At 45.1% G+C, this 12501-nt stretch overlaps 1 protein-coding gene across 1 annotated transcript in view; it reads left to right on the forward strand.

Moving 5' to 3' along the window:
• LOC140460597 (uncharacterized) overlaps positions 1-12501 on the forward strand; it is a 621333-nt gene that overhangs the window by 270163 nt on the left and 338669 nt on the right. The window lies entirely within an intron of this gene.

The following is a 12501-nucleotide window of genomic DNA, read 5'->3' on the forward strand; positions in this document are numbered from 1 at the left end:
TCGAAGATTCTCAGCAACACTGAGTCAGACACAACAAAATTAACACAAGAAATACTGCAATTGCTACAATGTGCCTGGTCCCAATAGGGGGCCATCTGGTGTTCAATTAACTGTCTACAAGGGACAATATTGGAAAGGAATTACCCAGTTCATAGCTATAAGAGGGGAGACACAGACTGCTTGATACAAAAATATAATGGGCGGGAGTAGGCCACTCGGCACTTCGAGCCTGCTGCAATATTCAATATGATCATGGCTGATGTGAATTCAACCTCAACTCTACATTCCAACACGTCCCCGACAATCTTTCATCCACTTGGTTATCAAGAACCTATCTACCTCTGTCTTAAAGATTTTGAATCCACTTCCTTTTGAAGAAGACACACAACCCTCAGGATAAAAGAAATCATCCTCATTTTTGTCTTCTACATTTAAAATATGACCCTGTACTTTCAGATATTAAGATAGGGACACAAGCTGCATTCAAATAATACCTGTGGTACAGTTAACTATCTCAAAGTGCTTCACATGAACATAATGAGAATTCCTTTAAAAATCACAACTGCGGAGCACAGATTAGGACAGGTGACCAAAGACTTGGTCAAAGGGGCAAGTTTAGGGCAATCTTTTAAACAGGTTCAATTTCCCAAACATCAGAGGACAAAGACGTGAACAGCACACACAAAATAGCAAAGAATGGGAAACAGTGTAGTCATAATGTCACAGGATGAGTAATCCAGGGAACATGAGTTCATAATCCCAACACAGCAACAGGTGAGATAAGAATAATTCAAATCATAAATGGGGAACACAAAGTTAGTCTCAGTATGGTATCGATGGCACTTACGTCAATTGTCATAAAAACCCATGTTCACCAATGTCCTTTCAGGAGGGAAACTGCCATCCTTGCATGGTCTGACTTACATGTGACTCCAGACCCACAGCAATGTGGTTGACTCTTAAACTGCCCTCTGAATTGGCACAAGCAAGACACCTTTGACTTAGGGATGGATAACAAACATCAACCTTGTGAACGTGTCATAACAGAAATTGCTGGAGAAACTCAGCCAGTCTGGCAACACCGGTGGAGAGAGAGAGAAAGAAACAGAGACAATATCCTGGCTTGAATCCAGAACAGTTGTAAAGAAGGGTCACAGCACTTGAAACGCTAACTCTGCTTCTCTCTCCACATGTGCTGCCAGTCCTATTGAGTTTCTCCAGCATTTGACGCATTTTTGTGTTTCAGAACTCCATCATCTGCAGTTCTTCATTACACTGACTTAGGGAAGCTCAAATCCCATAAAAGGGTAGAGCAGAAGGGCTGGAATTACTCAGCAAGTCTGGCACCAGCTATCGAGATAAAAACAGTTAGTACTTCGGGTCATTGAATGATCTTACATCAGGGACCAAGTTTTGGGGAAGCTGCAAGAGTAAAAGGCACCGGTGTAACTTCAACATCTGGGAGAACTCTCTCAGCCATCGAAGTCAGGCTGACTGAGCATTCTGGTCGTGCTCATTACCTGTTAAATTCTCCATTTGTTGTTCTTGTTATATTTCTACATGGTTGACACATTCCTATGTTTTAAAATGAAATTACAAACAAACAGGTATTTTCCATGTAAGTAATCATACATTAGAAGGTTTGGAACGTGAATGTAACTTTTAAACAGAAAGTATTTATTCATGCATGGGGTGTGGGCATCGCTGGCAATGCCAGCATTTATACCCATCCTTAACCACCCTGTGGTTGGTTGGAAAAGTGCATGAAGGTGTCTGAGATTGTCTTGATCAGCACAGCAATCTCAAAGATGGGTGTGCTCAGGTAGAAGTACCCTCCACTCCCACAGCCAAGTCTGCATTCACTTCAATTATAGATGCCATCTAAACCTCCCAGGACAAGGACAGCATGGGATGACAATCAGAATAAAGCTTCCTCTTCTCTTCAATTGCAAGTGAAGCTACCTCAACACTGTCCCCAAGAAACACTGCCAAGACAGAGACTGCATTGGGTTAGATACAGAGTAAAACGTCCTCGACACTTCCCCATTCATACAGTCCCAGGACAATGACAGCAGATGGTTAAATAAACAGTAGAGCTTCTTCCATTCTGACTGAGATTTAGTCCGTTCTACACCATTCCTCAAGGAAAATTTAGAACTGAGACTATTCTCTGGTACAGAGTTCACACATCCTAATGGGAATGACAGCAACAGAAAATCATGTAGTGACACACAGATAAAACACACACAATGTACAACAAAACTAGACTGTTCTTGGGATCAAAGACATAGTCCCTGCAATGATCTGAATGTGAGTTGAACAAATTTCACACTTGAACAATATTCTCTGGGAATGCAATGTCCACCTCACTGCTGTCTATTCAGTTCCTCTGCTCTCGTTCAGGGCTGAGTTGCGGCTGACCACATTGTGGCATGGGGGTCAAGAGGTTAGACAGTTAAGGTCAACTTGGATTGAGGGCATCCTTTGTCATGCCGGTGAGGTGGAGGGTCGCTCATTTACTCACCTTATAATCGGGGACAAGGGGATGTCAGGCTGGGCTTATATCAGTTTGAGTTTAGAAGAAACAGATGATCCGATGGAGCTGTATAACATCTGGAGAGGACTTAATGTAAATGTAATGTCAACTCAATTCTAGCCAGAGACTAGTCTCTCATTTAAGATAGGAGAGTTTTGTTTTTCTCTCAAGTGTTCCTGAGGCTATGAAATTCACTTCTTTAGAGAGCAGCATGTGGTGGTGACACGGTGGTGAGCACTGCTGCCTCACGGCATCAGTGACCTGGGTTTGATCCCACCCTCGGGCAGACTGTCTGTGTGGAGTTTGCACATTCTCCCCTTGTGTCTGTGTTGGCTTCCTGTGGTGCTCTGGCCTCCTCCCACAGTCCAAAGGATGTGCAGTTGAGGGTAGACTGACCATGGGAGATGCAGGGTTACAGGGATAGGGTAACGAACTGGGTCTGAGTGGGATGGTCAGTCAATGTTGACTCGATGGCCTGAATGGCCTACTTGCACGCAATTGGCCGATATCAATCAATAGTATGCACTTGCTTTATGGTTACCGACATCAAAATACATGAGTGGTTTTGGTTATTTCATCTCTTATTATCGTATTCAACCAACTAGAGCATCGAGAAACTTGCTTAATTACAATATCGAATATCTGCAGAGTACTTTTTCTTTTTGTCACGACCATTATCTTGAACTCTGACGTGTGACCTCCTCATTGCTGTCAAAGTTCCTTATTTATCCCGACATTGTCATGGTTTTACTTTGTCGAATCTCTTCCTGGTATTTGCAGTTAAGACCCTATATTCTGCCCTCGTCAACATTTCCCCTTACAATTCTCTACTAAGGATTTCATGAAAAAACTCAGAGTGTGTGAGACTGCGGATCTCACTACCATAGTGAATAGTTGGGGTGGAAGACACTACAACTAAGGGTAAACAACCCAAAACAAATGAATGTCACTGTCACCAGATTCACAACACAGTGAAATTTAAACATGTAATGTCCCTCAATTTCTCAGCTGTTCCGAACCAGACTTGATGAAGAACAGATCTTGCACATCAACATTATAATTTCAACAAAAACCAACAATTATAAATATGGCAAATTTTCTTGGGCAAGGTTAAAGAAGATAACCTAATTAATAGCAATGATTTAAACCCTTTGATCAAGTCCCCCACCATCTCAGAGACAGAGACTTAAGCGGTAAATTAAGAAAGAATTTTTTTTAACTTACCAATTCAAGCAAACAGTTTCCAACAATGGATTGCCAAGCCTTTGTGCCATCCTTGGACTATGACTGTTTCACAGACACGTAACTGTAAATCTAATTTAAAAGTCACTGCTGAATGTGAATAGACACCCCAGTATTCAGCCATTTCTTACAGGCTGGGACCCATTCCCAGAAAGAGCCAACAATTCTTTAACTGGACAGTAGAATCTAGAGAGAACAGCTCCTGGTATCAACGAGCAGCAGTGCCCACTGGAAGCAAAGTTGCAGGGGTGGGGAAGCACGACGACATAAAACAAAAAAAATCCAACCGCCTCTCCCATTATAAGCACTGTCAGAATGTGCAGGGGTTCAGTCCTCTCAGTGGCCCACAGCAGTTTCACCAGCAGAATCAGATTGTTGGGAGCACTGGTGTGCCCGCTGGGGCTTCTGCAAGGTGCAGAATGATGAGAACCTCCGCTTCCACTCGGGGCAGGTGAACGGCCTCTCCCCGGTATGGCCCCACCTGTGCCTCTGCAGGTGGGAGGAATTGCTGATGGCCTTCTCGCACTCTGGGCAGGGGAAAGGCCTCTCCCCGGTATGGACACGAAGGTGGGATGCCTGGGTAAAGACCGTCCCGCACTTGAGACAGGAGAACGGGCTCTCCCCGGTGTGGACCCGCTGGTGCCTCAGCAGGGCAGAGGTACCATTGAAGGCCTTCCCGTACTTGGAGCAGCTAAAGGGCTTCTCTAATATGTGGACCCGGCGGTGGGTCAGTCAGACGGAGGAATAGCTGAAGGCCTTCCGGCATTCGGGGCAGGAGAATGGCCTCTCGCCTGTGTGGACCCGCTGGTGCCTCTGTATAAAGTAGGAACTGCTGAAGGTCTTCCCGCACTCAGAGCAGGAGAACAGTCTCACCCCGGTGTTACTGTGCCCATGAGTCTCCAGGTCAGATGGGAAACGGAAGCCTTTCCCACAGTTGCCACATTTTCATGGTTTCTCCACGGGACGGGATTCCTTGGGTTTCTCCATGACCGAAGCTTCAGCTGCACACAAACGCGTGTACAGCACCTCCCTGCCGTGAATTGCTCCTCCCAGTCTGTATAACTTTTACTGGCTCCACAATCAGAGTGCTGCAACAGTCGGGGCTCTCTTCCACTCTCACTGATGCTGAAAACGTACTGAAAGAGGAACCAAAAAGCTTGGTTCCTTCTCACAGAATCATAGTCGAAAATTGTTATAGTCCCGATGGATTCAATGACTGCCAGACATTGACGTGAAATTGAGGACTGCAAATGCTGGAGATTCAGAGTCAAAGCACAGCAGATCAGGCAGCATCTGAGGAGCAGCAGAGTCAATGTTTCAGGCAGAGCTCGTCATCTATTGATATTGAAACGTCCGTCTTCAGATCTTCAGATAATCTGTAAAAAGAGATTACAAAAGTCATCACTATCAGTCCAGGTTAGAAATTCCAAACAAGCAATTCTACTTTCCGCAGAACATTCTTTTCTTTTTCCACAAAATTGAAAGCACCATCCCACCCCCTCTCACCCCTCTATTCTCACTCCGCTCAAACTAATTCTCCCGACGGTACTGATACAGGATCTTACAGAGACCGAAAAGTGAAAACATCGAGACTGACACCTCTGAATTTTGAATACCTCCACCTGAAAGTTAGTATCTTTCACGATATCTAGGAGTGAATAAGTCCTATTTTGGGAAGCAAAAAAAAGTGTCAATTCAGGATGAACCTTCAATGCAACCTCTTTAGAAACAACCAGACACGAAATGGTTAACATCTGGGAGGTGAAAGTGGGGAGATGGAGGAAGTGAGATATCAAGGCATTGTCACCGACACCAGACAGAAACTGAACATTCGGACATGGCAAACATTACAGACAAGCCAGAGTCACACAGATACACAGCACAGAAACAGGTCCTTCAGTCCAACTCATCCGTGCCCACCAGATAGCCTAAATTAATCTCGTCTCATTTACCAGCACTTGGCCCATATCCCTCTGAACTCTTCCTATTCATATACCCATCCAGATGCCTTTTAAATGTAATAATTGGACCGACATCCACCACTTCCTCCGGCAGATCATTCCTTACACTTGCCTCTCTCACCCCAAACATATTATTCTTCTGTTCTGGACTTCTCCCATCCCAGGGAAATGACCTTGTCTATTTATCCTATCCACGCCTCTCATGATTCTCTCAACGTCTGTAAGATCACCCCTCACCCTCTGGTATACCGGGGAAAATAGCTGAAGCAATGCGTTTACTTTTAGCTTCACACTCACTGAACTTTACTCCCGTGTAAAACATTGTTTCCCTCCCCCACACTGTCCATGGGAAAAACCAAGAGTGCTGAGACTCTGGATTTGGGGGAATGCCACGTAGAATTCCCGCAATGTGGAAACACGCAATTCAGCCCAACAAGTCCACACCGACCATCCAAAGCGTAACCCATGTGGACACATTCCCCTATCCCATTCCAGTACACTTACTGCACACTATGGGCCCATTTAGTATGGCCACTTCTCCCGAAACTACACATCATTAGATTTTGGGAGGAAACCAGAGCACCCGGGTGAAACCCAGCAGACACGGCAGGGAGAATGTGCAAACTCCACACAGACAGTCGCCCCAAGGCTGGAATCGAAAACGGATCCCTGGCGCTGTAAGGCAGCAGTGCGAACCACTGATCCATCGTGCTGCCCATGAGTGCAGAAAGAGGTGGGGGCTGGGAACTTTGTTAATTGTACCATACAGTGGATTGTTGAGTAAGGTTAAATCTCACGGGATCCAGGGAGCGCTAACCAACTGGGTACAAAATTTAGAAGCGCGTTGTTGGAGATGCTGGAATCCTTCATGAAAACAACAAATGCTGGAGATCACGGTGGGTCAGGCAGCGCTGTGCTATTCTATGCCTGGATAGTGTGGACGTGGAGATGATGTTTCCACTAGGAGAAGGGTTGAGGATGCCAAGTCATTGAGGGCATTTAAGACAGAGATAGGTTCTTGATTAGTAAGGCGTCAAGGGTTATGAGGAGAGGGCAACAGAATGGGAAAGAGAAACATATCAGCCATGATCGACTGGTGGAGCAGACTCGATGGGCCAAATGGCCTCATCCTGCTCCTATGTATTATGGTCTTAAAGCTGGGCATATGACTTAAGGGGTTCTCACAAACTATTTCAGAATCCCGAAGAGGAGTTGTTGGACTCGAAAGTTTAACTCTGCTTTCTCTCCACAGATGCTTCCAGTCCTGCTGAGTTTTTCCCGTGTTCGCAGTTTTTGTTTCAGATTTCCAGCATCCACAGGTCTTTGTCTTATTTATCACAGTCATTTCTTGCCCTTCCCAAGTGTCGGAACTTCATCTCCCTGATCAACAAACTGTTCACTTACCCTAGAAATGACCACTTCCTCCTTATCAGAGTAGATCACTTTGTTGCAAAATGATTGTTCAATTCTGTGACCAAAATTATTGCATTCGTAATTACTTACACCAGGGACTCACAATATCTCAGGCCAGAACCCAGCTCGATTGTTTCAGACAGTACATTTATGTGATTTGATGCAATTCCCTATTCCCGATCTTTCCAGCGTGTTGCAGGGAATGGAGGGTTTGAATTAAGAAGAAGCTGGGACATTTTTCCAATGGAGCCGAGGAAGTTGTCAGATAACTTTAGAGATTTTTAAAATCAGGAGGGTTATAGATAAGGTGTCATTTTCAGGAGGCTCAGAATATTTTATTGCTCCAGAAGGTGTAAAAGGGGGTCAAAGCTTCAACAGAAATCGAGCAGAGCTGAGAACAGACAACATTTAACTCTGTGGGAAGAGGGAGATCAGAGGACAGAGAAATCAGGACCTGAAATCCGAGCTGACACCAGACTACCATGCTATCAGTGCTTTGATTAGCAGTGCCCACCCTCTACCATTACTGAGCTTCTCACTCGACTTGAATGCCACGTATCCCTTCGATATTCCGGATCCAATCCTTGTCATTCTGAAGCCACATCTCTGTAAGGAGTCTCAGATCATAATTATTCTCTTCAATGTGTGCATTCAATTAATTCGCTTTTGTAACAATGCAGCACACATTCACATACTGAGCTTTTAGTTTTATTTTTTGTGATGGTTAGAATCCAGTTTTGATTGCTAGTACATTTATTCTCCTTGTCCCTTTCTATCATTCTCTGGTATTTGGTTTCCAAATCACTCCATTGCTCACTGGCCTTGATTTGGATTGGCTGTGCTAAATTGCCTAGTGTCCAGGGATGTGCAGGTCAGGTGGGTTAGCCATGGGAAACGCAGGGTTATCGATTTAAAGTAATAGATGGAGTAGGCCATTTGGACCATCGACCCTGCTCCGCCATTCATTAAAATCATAGCGGATCAATCAATCGTCTCAGCTCCTCTTACTTGCATTATCCCAACTACCCTTAATTCCCTTACCACGCAGAAAACCCATCCAACAGTGTCTTAATGAAGCTGCCTCTACTGCTTCCTTGAGCACAGAATTCCATTAATTCACCATTAACCACATAGGTCCTGCCCTTAATTGCTTCATCAAAATGCAACAGCTCATATTTGTCTAAATTAAACTCCATCCACTACTCCTTGGCCCATCGGCTCATCTGATCAATTATAATTTATATTAAACTTTCTTTCCTACCTTATTCCCTCAAAGCTGAAAATCTCCATCCCACACTCTAACCCTCCATTCTCACTTTGTTGAATCTAATCACGGATGTCCTCATCCTGAAGGGTTTGGTTCATGCTGATTAACAGGCCCACATTCAAGGGAGATCTAACTGAAACGTACAGAACATTGAACGGCCTAGACAGAGTGGACGTTGGGAAGATGTTTTCATTGGGAGGAGAGACTAATACCCATGGGCATAGCCTTAGCATAAAGGGAGAATGGAGATTAAAGGAAATTTCTTTAGCCAGAGAGTGGTGAATCTATGGAATTCATTGTCACAGAAAACTGTGGAGGCCAGGTCACTGAGTATGTTTAACATTGAGATAGAGATGTACAGCACAGAAACAGACTGTTTGGTCCAACTTGTCCATTCCGACCAACTATCCCAACCCAATCTTGTCCCACCTGACAGCACACGGCTCCATATCCCTCCAAACCCTTCGTATTCATACACCTCCCCAAATGCCTTTTAAATGTTGCAATCGTACTGGCCTTCAACACTTCCTCTGGCAGTTCATTCACTAAACGTACCACACTCTGCGTGAAAAAGTTGCCCCTTAGATCTCTGTTGTATCTTTCCCCTCTAACGCGAAACCCATGCTCTCTCGTTCTGGACTCCCCCACCCCAGGGAAAAGACTTTGTATATTTATCCTATCCATGCCCCTCATGATTTTATACACGTACAGTTACGACGTTTAAACGACATTTGGATAAGTACATGAATACGAAAGGTCCGAAGGTTTATGGGCCAAACACTGTGACGAGTTGAGTTTGAGAACATACTCAGCATGGACTTGTTGGATGAAGGGTCTGTTCAATGCTGTCTGCCTCTGTGACTGATCTGTACTGGTCTTAAAACCATTTTCTTCACTCCCCCCATAAGCATCCACTTCTTTGTTGTTCAAAACTCAGATGAACTTAGCCTTGAATATGTTCAATCACTTCTGAACTCAATTCCTCTTCGTAATATACCACTTGACTTGCTCATTACCTGCTGCATCTGCACGACAACTGGCATTGACTGGTGTGGAGGGACTCTGAGACCCTTAGTACATCCATACATCATTCCTGATGAAGGGCTTGTGCCCGAAACGTTCACTGTCCTGCTCCTCAGATGCTGCCTGACCTGTTCTGCTTTTCCAGGGCCACATTTTTCGACTTTCACCTCTAGTCCTCACTTTCTCCACATTCCAATGTATCACCATTTAAACAATGCACTGTTTTTTTTTAACAGCAAAGGCTATAATTTCACATTGCGGCACTGCACTTGCCATGTGTTCGTCAATTGAGACACAGGCCTGGACCAACTTCGGGAAGAGGCAAAAGACTGAGTTCTGAACAAAAACCGTAGCACACTCAAACGTCGGCTCTGTTTACCTTTCCACTGATGCTACTCGAACCGTTGGCTTTCTGCAGTATTCACTGTGTTTGTTCGACACAAATGCTGCTTTCCATTAAAGAACTTCAATCCCTGTCCTCTGGTAATTGACCCGAGTCAGTGGCAATAGGTTCTTCTGATCATTAACCTTCCCATTCACACCACGTCTTCTCCCATCATTGCCAACTTGGGAATGTCTCCACAAAATGGAAATTGCTCATCCCTGGACATGATGCAAATGTTACAATGGGGAAGAGGTCTTAGCAAAATATCGTCAGTTAGCAGGTGCAAAAATGTTCAGGAAGTAAAACACAAATCCCAGTCTCCAGCTTTGTGAATCTTTAGAAACTCTTTGGGAAGTGGAATTAGAGGAGAATGAAGGATGAACTGACGGACTGAGCAGAGACAGTTAAGAGGCTGATTGACTCTGATATTCTCGGGACATGAACTGACCTGAGACATTGAAAGAATTCTCTGCACATCAGGAATTCAAACCCATTCTCCGCTCGGGGCCAATGAGAAAATTCGGGAAGAGGCAAAACACTGAAAGGCTCGGAGGGCGATGACCCCGGTGAAGGAGAGCTCGTTCCTCGTGACATGGATGTACCTGCAGATGGTGGGATCAGGCTGTCCCCATGTCTCCACAATGAATGTCCAAGGCTTTATTATGGAAAAGTAAAACTGATAGAAGACAATGGTAATTTTGGGCGGGGCAGGTTGAATTATGAATTGATTAGTAGGTTCCTCAAAGACACTGTGCAGGCGGTGCCCGGGGTGGTCTCTGTGGCGCATTTCGTCAGCGCGTTCGGCTGTTAATCGAAAGGTTGGTGGTTAGAGACCACCCAGGGACGGGGTGTTTCTTGTTCTCGCTCCTACCGCTTTCTTGGCTGCGAACGTGCACGGTTTTAATGGTTTCAGGAAAATGTTTCCCAAACGGAAATCTTCTCCACTGAGGCAGCACAAAGGGGTTTCTGAATTGATTGTGTTTCTAACGTAAAGAACTGCGGATGCTGAGAATCCGAGACAGAAAGCGAAACTGCTGGAGAAACTCAGCAGGTTTGGCTGTACCTGGATGAGGAAAAAAAACGAGTTCTGAAATGTTGTCTCTGATTCTCCTTCCACAGATGCTGCCTGACCTGCTGAGTTGCTCCTGCAATTTCTGTTTTTGTTTTTAACCGAACGTCCATTTCATCTTTCGGGATGAAACACCCAGACTCGCCATTTGCAGATATTTAACCCTTTCGAAACCTGTGAAGTGATTGAATTCAAACAAACTCAGCAATGATTTACTCTTTCTCAGCTCCACAGGCAGACAGACCTGGGAAATGAAGCTGTCAGTGTGGTTCTGTATTGATGGGCCGAGTGGTGAATGCGATGGACATGAAATCCATTGCGGTTCCCCCACGCAGGTGTGAACCCTGCCGACTACAGTTGAGAAACGACATCAAAAGAAAAGGGAGACTGCTCCACGGTTTTTTTTAAAATGCAAATCAGTGGACGGGTTGAAATATTTCAATCACAATGGGACTGGTCGGGAATCTGCAACCCACTGCCCGTCAGGGTGGAACAAGCAGATACCCACAGAGCTGCTATTGAGGCGATGAGCCAAGAGTTTGGAAATGAGACTAGAACAGTGAGGGGCGTGAAGTCGTGATCGAAGTTAAGCGGGCACCTGAGGACAAGGGTGTTTTATTTGCCTGTGAAAGATACTGCTTCACAAGGTTGGGACTATGGAAGGGAAGCAGTGACGGTGATTATCTTTGGCTGTTCATCTTGTGAATGTTCCCATTGCTGCGCATGTCCGTGTTAACGTCAGAACTCTGCTGCATGGCGCCGGCGAAACGGATGACGCATCTGACTCCACCTACCTGTTTGATATGCAGCTCACAGCTTCTTCACACACCCCAAATAATCTTTCTCATTGTCCTGAAGCCGGCATACGGTTTGAATTCCTGATCTGCAGGAACGAGACTCTTTTCCGTGTCTCGCGTCAGGAAATGTCCCTAAGAACATCAGAGTCCCGTCACAGCGCTGTCAGAGGACGGGGGAGCTGAAATAGCCCCACACACTGCTCATGGGCACATTTCACTTTCCCCAACTCACCGCCCCAACACTGCGGCTCCTCGGAGTGGAAAGGAAACAAGCACCAAAACCCAGTCTCAGCTTTGTAAGTCTTCAGGAAATAAGAAAACTGTTCATCCCTTCGGGTCTTCCATCCTGGGCTGATTGCGTTGATTTTAAATGACTGTCCAGTCAGTGCCGATTCGTTTTGGCTGAAAAAAATCTTCCTTATCTCATCCCAGCATTTCTTGCCACAGAGACCTGTGCGGCAGAGTTCATGTATATATTTCCCTGTATGGTATTTTGTAAATAACATTCGTTTGCTGGTTGTTTGTATCGGGTATTTCAGGTTCATTAGCCGCTGTTTAAGTGTGTTGGTAAATTTGTGGGCTACCATGATGCTGAGAGGGTTGAGTTGTCTGGACATCATTTCCCAGATGTCTTTAATGTAAAGTAATGTGCTAGGGTTTCTGTAGACGTTGTGTCTGCTTGTGTCAGCTTGTTGATGTGAAATCGGCACACTGGGTTTATTGGGTAGGCAAAAGTGAGGACTGCAGATGCTGGAAACCAGAGTTTAGATCAGAGTGGTGAGGGAAAAGCACAGCAGGTCAGACAGCT

The sequence above is a fragment of the Chiloscyllium punctatum genome, chromosome 36 (assembly GCF_047496795.1).
Source record: "Chiloscyllium punctatum isolate Juve2018m chromosome 36, sChiPun1.3, whole genome shotgun sequence".
Taxonomy (NCBI): Eukaryota; Metazoa; Chordata; class Chondrichthyes; order Orectolobiformes; family Hemiscylliidae; genus Chiloscyllium; species Chiloscyllium punctatum.